The 16,930-nt window shown below is 47.5% G+C and overlaps 2 protein-coding genes across 2 annotated transcripts in view; one reads left to right on the top strand and one right to left on the bottom strand.

Moving 5' to 3' along the window:
• The window catches only part of LOC134933139 (uncharacterized), a 29,400-nt gene extending 25,937 nt beyond the window's left edge, over window positions 1–3,463 (bottom strand). Inside the window, exon 1 of the mRNA XM_063928117.1 lies at window positions 2,568–3,463. The gene's annotated coding sequence lies outside the window, so the exon portion shown is untranslated. The remainder of the gene's footprint in view (window positions 1–2,567) is intronic.
• Window positions 1–16,930, top strand: part of PRELID2 (PRELI domain containing 2) — a 263,904-nt gene that overhangs the window by 104,226 nt on the left and 142,748 nt on the right. The window lies entirely within an intron of this gene.

A 16,930-nucleotide genomic window follows, 5' to 3' on the forward strand; every position in this document is an offset into this window, starting at 1 on the left:
AATATTTCACATGGAAGGTGAAGATTCTATTAGCCCTGGCTTCAGCCAGGCGTGTGTCAGAATGGGCGGCTTTATCATATAAAAGCCCTTACTTAATTTTTCATTCTGACAGGGCAGAATTGAGGACTCGTCCTCAATTTCTCCTTAAGGTGTTTTCTGTTTTTCACATGAACCAACCTATTGTGGTGCCTGCGGCTGCTAGGGACTTGGAGGACTCCAAGTTACTTGACGTTGTCAGGGCCCTGAAAATATATGTTTCCAGGACGACTGGAGTCAGAAAATCTGACTCGCTGTTTAGCCTGTATGCACCCAACAAGATGGGTGTTCCTGCTTCTAAGCAGACGATTGCTCGCTGGATTTGTAGTACAATTCAGTTACACATTCTGTGGCAGGCTTGCCACAGCCAAAATCAGTAAAAGCCCATTCCACAAGGAAGTGGGCTCATCTTGGGCGGCTGCCTGAGGGGTTTCGGCTTTACAACTTTGCCGAGCTGCTACTTGGTCAGGGGCACACCCTGACTGAGGAGGACCTGGAGTTCTCTCATTCGGTGCTGCAGAGTCATCCGCACTCTCCCGCCCGTTTGGGAGCTTTGGTATAATCCCCATGGTCCTGACGGAGTCCCCAGCATCCACTTAGGACGTTAGAGAAAATAAGAATTTACTTACCGATAATTCTATTTCTCGTAGTCCGTAGTGGATGCTGGGCGCCCATCCCAAGTGCGGATAGTCTGCAATACTTGTACATAGTTATTGTTACAAAAATCGGGTTATTCTTGTTGTGAGCCATCTTTTCAGAGGCTCCTTCGTTGTTATCATACTGTTAACTGGGTTCAGATCACAGGTTGTACGGTGTGATTGGTGTGGCTGGTATGTGTCTTACCCGGGATTCAATATCCTTCCTTATTATGCACGCTCGTCCGGGCACAGTATCCTAACTGAGGCTTGGAGGAGGGTCATAGGGGGAGGAGCCAGTGCACACCACCTGATCCTAAAGCTTTTATTATTGTGCCCTGTCTCCTGCGGAGCCGCTAAACCCCATGGTCCTGACGGAGTCCCCAGCATCCACTACGGACTACGAGAAATAGAATTATCGGTAAGTAAATTCTTATTTTTTAACGCTGTGTCCTTAACTGATATCATGCATTATGAATTTGTAGACAGAAATATGCTCTTCTCTTCATGAACATTAGGTGACAATATAGCCACTGTAAGTCTGATTTGAAATAGGGTTAAAGCTAATATGAAAAAAAACACGTTTTAATAAGAGATGTATTTATTTTCTAACTTTATTTTTTATATATAAATGGTTTCAACAATCCATGTTTGCTGTTCAAATTGAGGGTAGTTTAGGAGGTGTGTTTTAAATTTAACCTCATTTTTTAACCCTGTACATGTACATGTAACAGATTGAGCAGTCTACAGATATCAGCCCATAGGTACTGTATGAAACCACAGATAGATATTGATATAGATATAATTCAATTACAGGAGGCAGGAGAAACCAAATCCGCCATAAGTTCCGTTATTTTGTGATCGCAATCACGAAAACACATGAATCCTGGAACTTATCCCGGATCCAGTATTTTTCGTACGAAAGCAGGTACAATTTACTGGAAAAATGGACATCAATCGGGCAAAAAAATCAGCTGAATTCTTCCCTTGATGTCTTTCTTTAGATTGTAAACGTAATTTTTTTTTTGTATCTATTCTCTTTGACCATTTTTTTTTACTATTGGTAAATCACTGTGTAAAACAAATCCTACATACAGTATAAACAGAACAAGGACATATGCAGTTGATTCAGATTTGAAATAAAGGCTTGAGAGTGACCTACTCAATGATCACTTACAATCTAGAAGGTACAGTAATGCTAAAGAATAGGTTGTACTTGTCAGAGCTGCAACTAGGGGAGAGCTAAAGGATCACGTGCCCTTGAGCGCAGGATTTAAGGGGGTGCTTAGGTGACTCCATTTACCTAGTACCTTCCGCATGTCCCCATGTGACAGGCAACGCACCGTTGCTAGAATACAACCCACCATAGACAATCCACTGGAAATAAGGCGCCTATAAATCAAATACCTCTGCTGATGTGCTGTTCGCTGCTCTCACAAAAACAGGGTTATAGCAAACCCTGTAAAGGAATACAAAATAAAAAGGAGCGGAGAGCGCAAACAGACTCAAATTCTTGCTTGTATTTATTATTAAAAATATAAATGGTGGTAAACCTTTGATGTATTACACAGACTTTATTAATCACTTGTGTTTCAAAAGTTCATAACACATTTACCATATATCACAGAACGCACAGTTTAGACAATTCTAGATAAGTCCGCAGAATTGTTACTTCAACTGGTAGAGATTAAATGATCCGCAGGACTGTTGTTGTAGACAAATTGAAAAACAAAATTTAGTTGATGTTCTTCTTTTGTTATAGAGGTAAACAATAAATCCTCGGATTTATATAATCATCAGATATTAAAAGTTAAATCTCTCCAGTGAACAGAGCTCCGATTTCTATACACAGCTGGTTACTGTGATAAATTGAAGGTAAATAGTGAGGATACTTGCCCTTCCAATAGTAGTGAGACCAGAACGCTTACACCTTTGCTAAGTGCCGGGATGTCTGTCCGGTAACCGGGGCGTCCGCGATGTGCGGTCCTTTTTAGGGCTGTGATTGGTGATGACAAGGAGCGTAGTCACAGCGGCTCCGTCTGCCACTCAATGTACACTGTGTGAAAGCCTTCTTATTAAAGGCGTCCAGGGTGACCGCGGCTTACCACTTGCAAGGTAGCCAGGGCGGACGGCACCCAGTTCTGTAAACGGCTTAAATGGATCAGTCTGCTGAAATCAAAGTCCTGGGTAGCCGCGACGGCTCAGAACGGGACAGAATTAGACGGCTCTGTGATATTAAAGCTGTCTGTATAAATATACAAATATCCCAAAGTGCTGACGCGTTTCTCGCCTCTTGGCGACTGTCACATAGTGTTTGCTTCGTCATTGCCTCTCCCAGCCCAGTGGTTGCCCTGGTAGCTTGATGAGTGTCAGTTGAGTGGAGGAGGATGGACCTTGCGCAGAATATCGGGAGCAGAGCTGTGGTATTTCCTAGGTGAGTCCCGGTGGAGGGGTGGGGGTCATTCTGGGAGGAAACTTAGCCGCCAGATAGATAAAGTGTTGTGTTCCAGGGGATGTTCAGGGCAGGAATTGCTGTGCGACTGAGTTGGGCCTTAGCTTCCCCTGCTGTAAGTCCCACTTGCAGGTGATTGTAGCACAGGGCAGACTCCCACAGTGTCTTCCTTCAAAGCCAGTCCATGGCCCCACAACACCCAGCAGCTGAGCTGAACCAATTCTGCAGTGTGACTTATGCACATCCCATTACAGTATTGGTCTCCCTCTGTGATTTATGTGCACCTCATTATTTGTCCCCACTCTGTGATTCAGATGCTCCCCATTATTCCCCACCTCCCTCCGATTTAGGAGCACTACATTATCCCCAATGAGATTTAGACGCACACCATTTTTCTCTGACGTCCTAGTGGATGCTGGGACTCCGTAAGGACCATGGGGAATAGCGGCTCCGCAGGAGACAGGGCACAAAATAAAAGCTTAAGGATCAGGTGGTGTGCACTGGCTCCTCCCCCTATGACCCTCCTCCAAGCCTCAGTTAGATTTTTGTGCCCGGCCGAGAAGGGTGCAATCTAGGTGGCTCTCCTGAGCTGCTTAGAATAAAAGTTTAGTTTAGGTTTTTTTATTTTCAGTGAGTCCTGCTGGCAACAGGCTCACTGCATCGTGGGACTAAGGGGAGAAGAAACGGACTCACCTGAGTGCAGAGTGGATCGGGTTTCTTAGGCTACTGGACATTAGCTCCAGAGGGACGATCACAGGTTCAGCCTGGATGGGTCACCGGAGCCGCGCAGCCGTCCCCCTTACAGAGCCAGAAGAGACGAAGAGGTCCGGTGAAATCGGCGGCAGAAGACATCCTGTCTTCAGTCTAAGGTAGCGCACAGCACCGCAGCTGTGCGCCATTGCTCTCAGCACACTTCACACTCCGGTCACTGAGGGTGCAGGGCGCTGGGGGGGAGCGCCCTGAGACGCAATATAACAGTATATACCTTAGGTGGCAAAAAGAATACATCACATATAGCTCCTGGGCTATATGGATGTATTTTAATCCCCTGCCATTTTTACACAAAAAAGCGGGAGATAAGGACGTCGTGAAGGGGCGGAGCCTATCTCCTCAGCACACAAGCGCCATTTTCCCTCACAGCTCCGCTGGAAGGACGGCTCCCTGACTCTCCCCTGCAGTCCTGCTTCAGAATCAGGGTAAAAAAAGAGAAGGGGGGGCATTTTTGGCAGCAAATAACGATAATAACAGCAGCTATAAGGGAATAACACTTATATAAGGTTATCCCTGTATATATATATAGCGCTGGGTGTGTGCTGGCAGACTCTCCCTCTGTCTCTCCAAAGGGCTAAGTGGGGTCCTGTCCTCTATCAGAGCATTCCCGGTGTGTGTGCTGTGTGTCGGTACGCGTGTGTCGACATGTATGAGGAGGAAAATGATGTGGAGGCGGAGCAGTTGCCTGTGTTGGTGATGTCACCCCCTAGGGAGTCGACACCTGACTGGATGATTGTATTTAAACAATTAAGTGATAATGTCAGCAATTTGCAAAAAACTGTTGACGACATGAGACAGCCGGCAAATCAATTAGTGCCTGTCCAGGCGTCTCAGACACCGTCAGGGGCGCTAAAACGCCCGTTACCTCAGTGGGTCGACACAGACCCTGACACAGATACTGAGTCTAGTGTCGACGGTGACGAGACAAACGTAATGTCCAGTAGGGCCACACGTTACATGATCACGGCAATGAAAGAGGCATTGAACCTTTCTGACACTACAAGTACCACAAAGAAGGGTATTATGTGGGGTGAGAAAAAACTACCAATAGTTTTTCCTAAGTCAGAGGAAATAAATGAGGTGTGTGAAAAAGCGTGGGTTTCCCCCGATAAAAAACAGCTAATTTCTAAAAAATTATTAGCATTATATCCCTTCCCGCCAGAGGTTAGGGCGCGTTGGGAAACACCCCCTAGGGTAGATAAGGCGCTCACACGTTTATCTAAACAAGTAGCGTTACCGTCTCCTGATACGGCCACCCTCAAAGAACCAGCTGATAGAAGGCTGGAAAATATCCTAAAAAGTATATACACACATACTGGTGTTATACTGCGACCAGCAATCGCCTCAGCCTGGATGTGCAGTGCTGGAGTCGCATGGTCGGATTCCCTGACTGAGAATATTGATACCCTGGATAGGGACAATATTTTGTTAACTATAGAACATTTAAAGGATGCATTACTATATATGCGTGATGCACAGAGGGATATTTGCACCCTGGCATCAAGAGTAAGTGCTATGTCCATCTCTGCCAGAAGAGCGTTATGGACGCGACAGTGGTCAGGGGATGCGGATTCCAAACGGCACATGGAAGTATTGCCGTATAAAGGGGAGGAGTTATTTGGGGCTGGTCTATCGGACCTGGTGGCCACGGCAACGGCTGGAAAATCCACCTTTTTACCCCAGGTCACTCCACATCAGCAGAAAAAGACACCGTCTTTTCAAAATCAGTCCTTTCGTTCCCATAAGTACAAGCGAGCAAAAGGCCACTCTTTTCTGCCCCGGGGCAGAGGAAGAGGAAAAAGACTGCACCATGCAGCCGCTTCACAGGAGCAGAAGCCCTCCCCTGCTTCTGCCAAGTCTTCAGCATGACGCTGGGGCTTTACAAGCAGACTCAGATATGGTGGGGGCCCGTCTCAAGAATTTCAACGCGCAGTGGGCTCACTCGCAAGTGGATCCCTGGATTCTACAGGTAGTATCGCAGGGGTACAAACTGGAATTCGAGGCGTTTCCCCCTCGTCGGTTCCTGAAGTCTGCTTTACCAAAGTCTCCCTCCGACAGGGAGGCAGTTTTGGAAGCCATTCACAAGCTGTATTCCCAGCAGGTGATAATCAAGGTACCCCTCCTGCAACAAGGAAAGGGGTATTATTCCACGCTGTTTGTGGTACCGAAGCCGGACGGCTCGGTGAGACCAATTTTAAATCTGAAATCCTTGAACACTTACATAAAAAGGTTCAAATTCAAGATGGAGTCACTCAGAGCAGTGATAGCGAACCTGGAAGAAGGGGACTATATGGTGTCTCTGGACATCAAAGATGCTTATCTCCACGTCCCAATATACCCTTCTCACCAAGGGTACCTCAGGTTTGTAGTACAAAACTGTCATTATCAGTTTCAGACGCTGCCGTTTGGATTGTCCACGGCACCTCGGGTCTTTACCAAGGTAATGGCCGAAATGATGATTCTTCTACGAAGAAAAGGCATTTTAATTATCCCTTACTTGGACGATCTCCTGATAAGGGCAAGATCCAGGGAACAGTTAGAAGTCGGAGTAGCACTATCTCAGGTAGTGTTACGTCCGCACGGGTGGATTCTAAATATTCCAAAATCGCAGCAGATTCCAACGACACGTCTACTGTTCCTAGGAATGATTCTGGACACAGTCCAGAAGAAGGTGTTTCTCCCGGAGGAGAAGGCCAGGGAGTTATCCGAGCTAGTCAGGAGCCTCCTAAAACCAGGCCAGGTCTCAGTGCATCAGTGCACGAGGGTCCTGGGAAAAATGGTGGCTTATTACGAAGCGATTCCATTCTGAAGATTCCATGCAAGAACATTTCAGTGGGATCTACTGGACAAATGGTCCGGATCGCATCTGCAGATGCATCAGCGGATAACCCTGTCGCCAAGGACAAGGGTGTCTCTCCTGTGGTGGCTGCAGAGTGCTCATCTACTAGAGGGCCGCAGATTTGGCATTCAGGATTGGATCCTGGTGACCACGGATGCCAGCCTGAGAGGCTGGGGAGCAGTCACACAGGGAAGGAATTTCCAGGGCTTGTGGTCAAGCATGGAAACATCTCTTCATATAAACATTCTGGAACTAAGGGCCATTTACAATGCCCTAAGTCAAGCAAAACCTCTGCTTCAGGGTCAGGCGGTGTTGATCCAATCGGACAACATCACGGCAGTCGCCCACGTCAACAGACAGGGCGGCACGAGAAGCAGGAGGGCAATGGCAGAAGCTGCAAGGATTCTTCGCTGGGCAGAAAATCATGTGATAGCACTGTCAGCAGTGTTCATTCCGGGAGTGGACAACTGGGAAGCAGACTTCCTCAGCAGACACGACCTTCACCCGGGAGAGTGGGGACTTCACCCAGAAGTCTTCCACCTGATTGTAAACCGTTGGGAAAAACCAAAGGTGGACATGATGGCGTCACGTCTAAACAAAAAGCTGGACAGATATTGCGCCAGGTCAAGGGACCCTCAGGCAATAGCAGTGGACGCTCTGGTAACGCCGTGGGTGTACCAGTCAGTGTATGTGTTCCCTCCTCTGCCTCTCATACCAAAAGTACTGAGAATCATAAGAAGGAGAGGAGTAAGAACTATACTCGTGGTCACGGATTGGCCAAGAAGGACTTGGTACCCGGAACTTCAAGAGATGCTCACGGACGAACCGTGGCCTCTACCTCTAAGACAGGACTTGCTACTACAGGGGCCTTGTCTGTTTCAAGACTTACCGCGGCTGCGTTTGACGGCATGGCGGTTGAACGCCGGATCCTGAGGGAAAAAGGCATTCCAGAAGAAGTCATTCCTACTCTGGTCAAAGCCAGGAAGGACGTAACCGCAAAACATTATCACCGCATTTGGCGTAAATATGTTGCGTGGTGTGAGGCCAAAAGGGCCCCTACAGAGGAATTTCAACTGGGTCGTTTCCTTCATTTCCTGCAAACAGGACTGTCTATGGGCCTAAAATTAGGGTCCATTAAGGTTCAAATTTCGGCCCTGTCGATTTTCTTCCAAAAAGAACTGGCTTCAGTACCTGAAGTTCAGACATTTGTAAAAGGGGTGCTGCACATACAGCCTCCTTTTGTGCCTCCAGTGGCACCTTGGGATCTCAATGTGGTGTTGAGTTTTCTAAAGTCACATTGGTTTGAACCACTTTCCACTGTGGACTTAAAATATCTCACATGGAAGGTGTCGATGCTGTTAGCCTTGGCTTCAGCCAGGCGTGTGTCAGAATTGGCGGCTTTATCATATAAAAGCCCTTACTTAATTTTTCATTCTGACAGGGCGGAATTGAGGACTCGTCCTCAATTTCTACCTAAGGTGGTTTCTGCATTTCACATGCACCAACCTATTGTGGTACCTGCGGCTACCAGGGACTTAGAGGACTCTAAGTTGCTTGACGTTGTCAGGGCCTTGAAAATATATGTTTCCAGGACGGCTGGAGTCAGAAAATCTGACTCGCTGTTTATCCTGTATGCACCCAACAAACTGGGTGCTCCTGCTTCTAAGCAGACGATTGCTCGTTGGATTTGTAGTACAATTCAGCTTGCACATTCTGTGGCAGGATTGCCACAGCCAAAATCAGTAAAAGCCCATTCCACAAGGAAAGTGGGCTCATCTTGGGCGGCTGCCCGAGGGGTCTCGGCTTTACAACTTTGCCGAGCAGCTACTTGGTCAGGGGCAAACACGTTTGCTAAATTCTACAAATTTGATACCCTGGCTGAGGAGGACCTGGAGTTCTCTCATTCGGTGCTGCAGAGTCATCCGCACTCTCCCGCCCGTTTGGGAGCTTTGGTATAATCCCCATGGTCCTTACGGATGCCCAGCATCCACTAGGACGTCAGAGAAAATAAGATTTTACTTACCGATAAATCTATTTCTCATAGTCCGTAGTGGATGCTGGGCGCCCATCCCTAGTGCGGATTGTCTGCAATACTTGTATATAGTTATTGTTACAAAAATTCGGGTTATTATTGTTGTGAGCCATCTTTTCAGAGGCTCCCTTGCGTTTATCATACTGTTAACTGGGTTCAGATCACAAGTTGTACGGTGTGATTGGTGTGGCTGGTATGAGTCTTACCCGGGATTCAATATCCTTCCTTATTATGTACGCTCGTCCGGGCACAGTATCCTAACTGAGGCTTGGAGGAGGGTCATAGGGGGAGGAGCCAGTGCACACCACCTGATCCTTAAGCTTTTATTTTGTGCCCTGTCTCCTGCGGAGCCGCTATTCCCCATGGTCCTTACGGAGTCCCAGCATCCACTACGGACTATGAGAAATAGATTTATCGGTAAGTAAAATCTTATTTTTACCCTTCCCTCTCTATGATTTTTATGCTCAACATTATTCATTAGTGCACTTGTTGGTTTGCACAAGAAAAAGCATTATTATTACCTATTATTTACTACTACCCTCCACATGCTGATGAGCCCTTGAATTACAAACACCTGGCAAAGATAATCGCCCAGCTCACCCTAGGGCACTGCAGAAGGGGGGGGGGGGGGGCAAGGGTGGAAGCCAGATTGCTGCCTTGTGCAGTGGCAGAACTAGCAGCGCAGCAAGGGTACATTACACTGAGGCCCGCAACCACGAAGGGGCTCACATCATTACAATGAGTCACACTGACTCATTTTATGCCGCTGCCACTCACCGTCAGTCCCTGCTCCGAGTCGTCAGCAGCCACTCCCCAGGAAATTAGAGTAAGCAGTCTCAGCTGCTGCTTGAGCACAGCAACAGTCCGTCTGGAAGGAGGGGAGGGGCCGCAATGCCCTCTCCTCTCCTTATTACTCCAGCTAACCCTGGCTACATCTCCACTGATTTGCGGCTGACCTTGCTGCCAGTGCCGGGGATCTGACATCACCATCTTGTAAAAGTCCCCAGTGTAAAGCCCAAGGAGGAGCAGCCATCCATGCAAAGAGGAGACAAGAAGGTCCAACAAGTGGGACCCGCCATTAAATCGCGTTCCGTCTGCGACCTAGGGAGATGGGTCGCAGTGCTGGCGTGTACACTGTCATCGAGCAAGCACTCCACTAGACCACCAGGGCAATAGAGCACAGGTCGGGTGTACTAACGTCCCATTTAATAAGGCTCGCTATACCTGGGGTGGAAGTCCAGCATAGGGTAGCCGGCGCTTGACCTGTAGCCTCTCCCCGGCCCAGGGCGACATCTACTTCAGATTTTCCCGCCCTGGAGCTGCCTCACACTCTCCCTCACTCCCTGACTGAGACGCTGGGCGCCATTTTCTAAGCATAGTTGCGGCTGGTCTCAGGGACTGCAGGGCAAGTTCTTCCTTGTAAAGCGCCAGTATACAGCGCTGTGTCTTTACAAACACTTGAATATTCTACATGTCTCTATACAGACAGCGTTAGTTAAGAGAAAGTATACCTATTACAGAATATATTGTATGAGTATTCTGATATATACCTCTAGTCTAGGACCGTGCTGTGTTTATATATGTATCTTTACATATACTAGTCCAGTGCAGTTTTATTGTCATAATCATTATCTGCATTTGCCTGTTACTGTGTGTGCCTGTATCTGCTGTGTGGTTTCACTTTCAGTGTTTCCAGATATACCGATCACTATATTCTGTACCCTAAGGGACTAAGTGCGTCAGGGTCATATATGTAGTGCATCACAGTATTTACCCATTACTTGTATTCTACTGTGTACTTGCTGGTGTTGTGTACTGTGTCTACAGTCACATACTAACAGTTTTAATAATAGGTATTGTACTCTGGCTTTATCGTACTAAATCGATCTGTTGTTGCATTTGTGTACAATGTCTAACAAGAAGGGCAGTAAGTCTGTGGACGCTCCTGCATCATGCAGAACATGTGCCAAAGATTTAACAGAGGGGGAAGCTGTGTATGATGGTCTGTGTACTATGTGTCATACATCTCCCAGTCAGTCCTCACAATGCACTAATCTCCCAGATGTTTCATCTGAAGAGGGGGAGCATACTATCCTGTCAGACACTGCATCAGGTAATTCTGATGAGGATTCTCCATTGCAAATTGATGTCCCTGCCCTTGTGGTTGCTATTAAGCAAATACTACAAATCACTGATGATGAGGATGCCACTACTGTGGCTAAAAAATGATATGTTAAAACGGCAGGAGGTGTTTAAAAATCTATTACCCCATTCTAACCATTTGGTGGACATCAGGCAGGAACTCTGGGCTAATCCAGGGAAGAAATTCCCTTTGTCTAAACGTGCCTTGGCTTGCTATCCTCTCCCTGCAGAGTTATGTAACAAGTGTGAAAATTCACCGTCGGTGGATTCTCATGTCACCTGCCTAGTGGTGTCATCCACTCTGCCTGTCACCATTGTCACGTCACTGAAGGAACCGACAGATAAGCATGTGGAAGGATGCCTGAAGTCTTATTTACTCCCTTACAGGTGCTGTACATAGACCCACTATTGCGGCCTCTTGAGCTGCAAAAGGATTTGAAGCGTTGGTTCAGGCATTAGAGGAAGAGCTGCCCAAGTACCTGACAATGCCAGACAGTACCTGTCTCACATTACCCCTGCTGCCTATTACATTCAGGAGCCGTCCTCTGAGGTGGGTGTGTTGGCAGCCAAATCGTCGACTACGTCTGTCCTGGCTTGACTTATTCTGTGGTTGAGGTCATGGAAGGTGGACCTAGACTAGAAAAAGACCTTGGAGGTACTTCCCTTTAAGGGGGACATTTTGTTTGGGATAGACCTAAGTAATATTGTTTCTGAATTGGCGGCTGCTAAGACTGCCTTTCTCCCAAATACTAATACTTCTGCACAGAAGGCTAAAGGTACCGCTTTTCGTTCCTTTCGGCCTCAAGGGAAAGCAAAAGGTCAGGAATACCCGAGACAATCTCGTGCTCCCGTCAACCTGCTTCTAAATAAGACAAGCCTGCCGAATGATGTGGCGGGCCTCCCCCTGGGGGACTCCAGGGTGGGAGTCTGACTTCTGCAATTCACCCAGGTCTGGTTAAAGACCACTTCAGACGCATGGGTGCGGGAAGATGTCTCTCATGGGTACGCCATCTCCAGAAAAAGTCCTGAGACTTCAAGACAGGATAAGAGGTTTCCTTTGTCGCCCTAGAGTGTCGATACACTCGGCGATGCAAGTACTTGGCCTGATGTTGTCGGCATTCGACATGGTAGAGTACGCTCAATTTCTCAAATTCTTGACCTCTGCAGAAGTTAATCCTTTCCAAGTGGGACGGCCTACCTCATCGGATCAGATCTCACATGATCACTTTGACTGCGGAGGTTCGTCTTTCGCTGACCTGAGACCTGATGGCTACAGGACCAGCAATTAAGCAGGGGCCATCCATTCTGGATCCCCGACTGGGTCCTGCTGACAACGGACACCGGTCTGAGGGGATGGGATCCAATGTTGGAGCAATGCTCTTTTCAGGGTCGCTGGAGTGTCAAAAATCCTTTGTTGGGAGGAACGCCATCTGCCAGCAATAAGGGCAGTGTTCATTCCGGACGTCCTGAACTGGGAAGCAGACTTACTCAGTCGCCAAGACGTGCATGCCAGCGAGTGGAGTCTTCATCCAGAAGTCTTTCAACTCCTAGTGGACAAGTGGGGCCTACCAGATGTAGACCTGATGGCGTCTCAACACAATCTCCAAGGTTCCGGTCTTCGGATCAAGGACCAGGGATCCTCAAGCAGCGTTCGTGGACGTACTGGCAATTCCATGGAACTTTCGTCTGCCTTACATGTTCCCTCCAGTGTCACTCCTGCCCAGGGTCCTGTGAAAGTTCAAAAAAGAAGGAGGAGGATTTCTACTTCTAGTCGCTGCAGCGTGGCCCAGACGGCATTGGTTCTCAGACCTGCAGGGTTTATCGACAGAGCATCCTCTTCTACTTCCTCAGTGCCCAGACCTCCCTGTACAGGGCCCTTGTCATTATCCGGACCTGGCCAGGCTGGCTTTGACAGCATGGCTCTTGAAACATCACTCCTTAGAGCTAAATGATTCTCCAAGACGGTCATCCAAACTATATTAAAAGCCCGTAAACCGGCTTCAGCTCGGATTTATTACAGGGTCTGGAATTCTTACTTCACCTGGTGTGCTGATAAGAATTATAATGCATACAGATTCAGAACTTCCAAAATTCTGGCTTTTCTGCAAAGAGGGCTGGACTTCGGCCTTCATCTGGCCTCCCTCAAAGTTCACATATCTGCCTTGTCGGTATGGTTTCAGAGAAAAAATGCACCTACTGTATACCTGATGTTCATGCAGTCACTCAGGGTGTCTTACGTATTCAGCTTCGCTGTGTCCCTCCTGTGGCTCCATGGGATCTGTTGGTTTTCCTGAATGCCCTGCAAGAGTCTCCATTTGAACCTCTTGAGACGGTGGACCTGAAATGGCTCACGGCCAAGGTCTTGTTTTTACTGGCTATTGCCTCTGCTAGAAGGGTGTCTGACTTAGGCTCATTGTCCTGTCATCCACCCTTTCTATTATTTCATTGTGACCGGGCAGTTGTTAGAACTCACCCAGGTTCTTAGAACTCACCCAGGCAGTTCTTAGAACTCACCCAGTTCTTAGAACTCACCCAGGCAGTTCTTAGAACTCACCCACATCCAAGAGATTGTGGTTCTGGCCTTTATCTCTTCTGATTTGTCCTCCAAAGAGCGGTCTTTGGATGTGGTACAGGCTCTCTGTAAATATGTGGAGAGGACTGCCTCATTCAGGAGGTCAGACTCCCTTTTTGTCTTGTTCGGTTTTCACAAACGTGGCTGGCCTGCGAATAAGCAAACCTTAGCCAGATGGATTAGAATGGTGATTGCACCAGCTCATGCGCAGGCTGGTCTCGCAGCTCCTGCTGCTCTTAATGCCCATTCTACTCGGTCTGTTGGACCTTCTTGGGCGGCTCGCCGTGACGCGTCCACAGAACAATTGTGGAAGGCGGCTACGTGGTCCTCTGTGAACACGTTTACTAGGTTCTATGCCTTTGATACTTCCGCCTCCCAGGATGCTTCCTTTGGACGCCGGGTTCTCATACCCACTATGGCGCATCCCCTCCCTTGAGGAACTGCTTTAGGACATCCCCGATGTTTCCCTGTAGAAACCAATGTAACCTGCTGTAGAAAAGGAGAGTTATGGTAGACTTACCATTAACAACTCTCTTTTTGTGAGGTACATTGGGTTGCACAGGGCACCCGCCCTGATGCACCTAGCTTCTATGGGTTTGTATGGCATTAGCCGCTGGTCCCTTCTCCTGTCGTGAGAATGTGGTTCTATGTGACTAACATCTACCTTCTCTCTTACCTGCTCCTACATTGGACTGGTTAACGAAACTGAGCTCACAGTGCCTGGAGGCTGGGTTATAGAGGAGGCCCCGCAATGCATCCTGGGACAGCCTAAAGCTTTAGCCTGTTGGTGCTTCTGGATTAAGATCCATTCTGCCCGATGTTTTCCTGTGGAACCCAATGTACCTCGCAGAAGGAGAGTTAACAATGGTAAGTCTACCATAACTCTCCTTACCTTAGCCAACCACTCTCTCCCTGGTTTCACATACTGCCTCACTCTGTCACCTGCTGCCTGCCACCCTCTCCCTGGCATCACCCACTGCCTCTCTCTCCCTGTCAACCACTCCCTGGTGTTACCCAGTGCCCTACTATCACCCACTGCCTCTCTCTGTCACCCTCTCCCTACGATCCGCTGCATGTCGCCCCACCCATTGCTTCTTTCTGTCACCCTCTCCTTGGCATCACCCACTGCCTCTCTGTCACCCATTCCCTGTCTCCCTCTCCCTGGTGCCACCCACTGTCTCTAACTTGCATCATCAATTGTCTATCCCTGTCACCTTCTCCCTGGTGTCACCCACTGGCTCTTCCTAGCATCACCCACTACCCCTCACCCTCTCCCTGGTTTCACTCAGTGCCTTTCACCCTCGCCCTGGCATCACCTTCTGCTTCTCCCTGTCACCCACTGCCAGTCACCCTCTCCCTGGTGTCTCTTATTGCCTCTCTCAATGACTTGGTGAGCGCCACTCTTTCCCTGTTGTCCACTGCCTGTCATCAGCTCCATGGCATAACCCACTACCTCTCCCTAGTGTAACCCACTACCTCTTTCCGTCACACACTGCCTCTCTCCATCATCCACTACCTGGTACCCTCTCCCTTTTACCCACTGCCTCTCCCTGACAACTTCTCCCTATCATCCGCTGCCATTTATCATATTGTGAACTGATGGTGTGGTGAAAAATGGGGGCCCAAAGTATTTATTTGCACCTGGGCCCACTATTCACTAGTTCCACCACTGACCATGTCCCGGGTGACAGAAATTCTAGTTTCTAGTTTAGTCAAGGAGGGAAATAGGAAGAGAATAGACTTTTCTGGCATTGTTTAGAAGAAGGTACTGTAGCTACATGACTTTACAATAGAGTGGATAACTGGGGGTTAATGTAATAGCCTGCGAACTGCGCATCGGCGGGTTATGTGCATGTCTGCCCTATGTTTTAAAGTAGCAATCATCAAAAAGACAAACCAACCTGGTTTTGTCTTTTTAATGATTGCTACTTTAAAACATAGGGCAGACCCGCTCGGCACACGTGATGCCTGCTGTTTGCAGGCTATTATATTAACCCTCTGTGAAGCTATGGGTGAAGTCGAGGACTTAGTTAGTAGACTGTTACCAATGATAAGGGTAACTAAACGTAGTACAGGTTGAGTATCCCATATCCAAATATTCCGAAATACGGACTTTTTTGAGTGAGAGTGAGATTGTGAAACCTTTGTTTTTTGATGGCTCAATGTACACAAACTTTGTTTAATACACAAAGTTACTAAAAATATTGTATTAAATGACCTTCAGGCTTTGTGTATAAGGTGTATATGAAACATAAATGAATTGTGTGAATGTACACACACTTTGTTTAATGCACAAAGTTATAAAAAATATTGGCTAAAATTACCATCAGGCTGTGTGTATAAGGTGTGTATGTAACATAAATGCATCCTGTGCTTAGCTTTAGGTCCCATCACCATGATATCTCATTGTGGTATGCAATTATTCCAAAATACGGAAAAATCCGATATCCAAAATACCTCTGGTCCCAAGCATTTTGGATAAGGGAGACTCAACCTGTAGTGATACTTGGAAATCAGTAGATGATGAGCTCAGTAGTTTACGTGTGGAGCTTAAAGTAGTTGGAATATCCAAGTGGAAATGACTGACAAAGAGTTGGACATATGGGATAAAAGGGTAAGAAAGAGGTCGGCATGAAATATAGATTAAGGTATTGCATGTACATGGGAAAAGGATAAAGGGATTGGCCACAGAAAATGTAATACTAGAGTTGAACCCCTGCTGACTTTAGCATCTGCTCATGTACCCGAATTTAATTTTTGTAGGAATTGGGAACCAATGAAAGTTTTAGACTATTAACAATAGTATTTTAACCCAAGACTACAATGCAGGAATATTTTTCACTTCAAGATCATCAGACTTGTGCCTTTTTTAGTTCAAATTCTCATAATTCATAGAAGCCTTCACTTTATTAGTTGCAAATATCACATGAAGGTACAGAGCTTGCGAAGAAGCTCTGTCCCTGCAAATCTCTTCTCTGCACTTCTTAGGGTATTTTTCACAAAACCCCCCTGAGATTGTGCTGGTGCATGTGTTGCCAGCTATCCCTCCATAACCCCTTCTTTCTCTCCCTCGCTAAGCTAACATTTACCTCAAGTGATCCAGTCAGGTGAATGCTGTGCTCCTGCTTTGTGACTCCAATGCTGTAAACTGAGTTGTCAGCTGGGAGTTTCACAGCATCTCGGTTCACAGGCGCAGATCAGCTGACCAGGGTCACAGAGAGACGGAGCCCGTGGACCAGTGGCGGAACTAGCGAGCGGTGGGCCCAGGTGCGACAAAATGCTTTGCCCCCACTCCCCCCCCCACACACACACATCCCATCCAAGTCCACCCCCTCACCCCTGGAGAGGATCTGGTGAGGGGGACCTGTTCAGGGCCAGAGAAATGGATACCTAGCAACAGTGCCGTAACTAGACATTTTAGCACTGTGTGCAAGAAACGGCATCGGAGCCC

This window comes from Pseudophryne corroboree, chromosome 6 (genome assembly GCF_028390025.1).
Source record: "Pseudophryne corroboree isolate aPseCor3 chromosome 6, aPseCor3.hap2, whole genome shotgun sequence".
NCBI classification, from domain to species: domain Eukaryota; kingdom Metazoa; phylum Chordata; class Amphibia; order Anura; family Myobatrachidae; genus Pseudophryne; species Pseudophryne corroboree.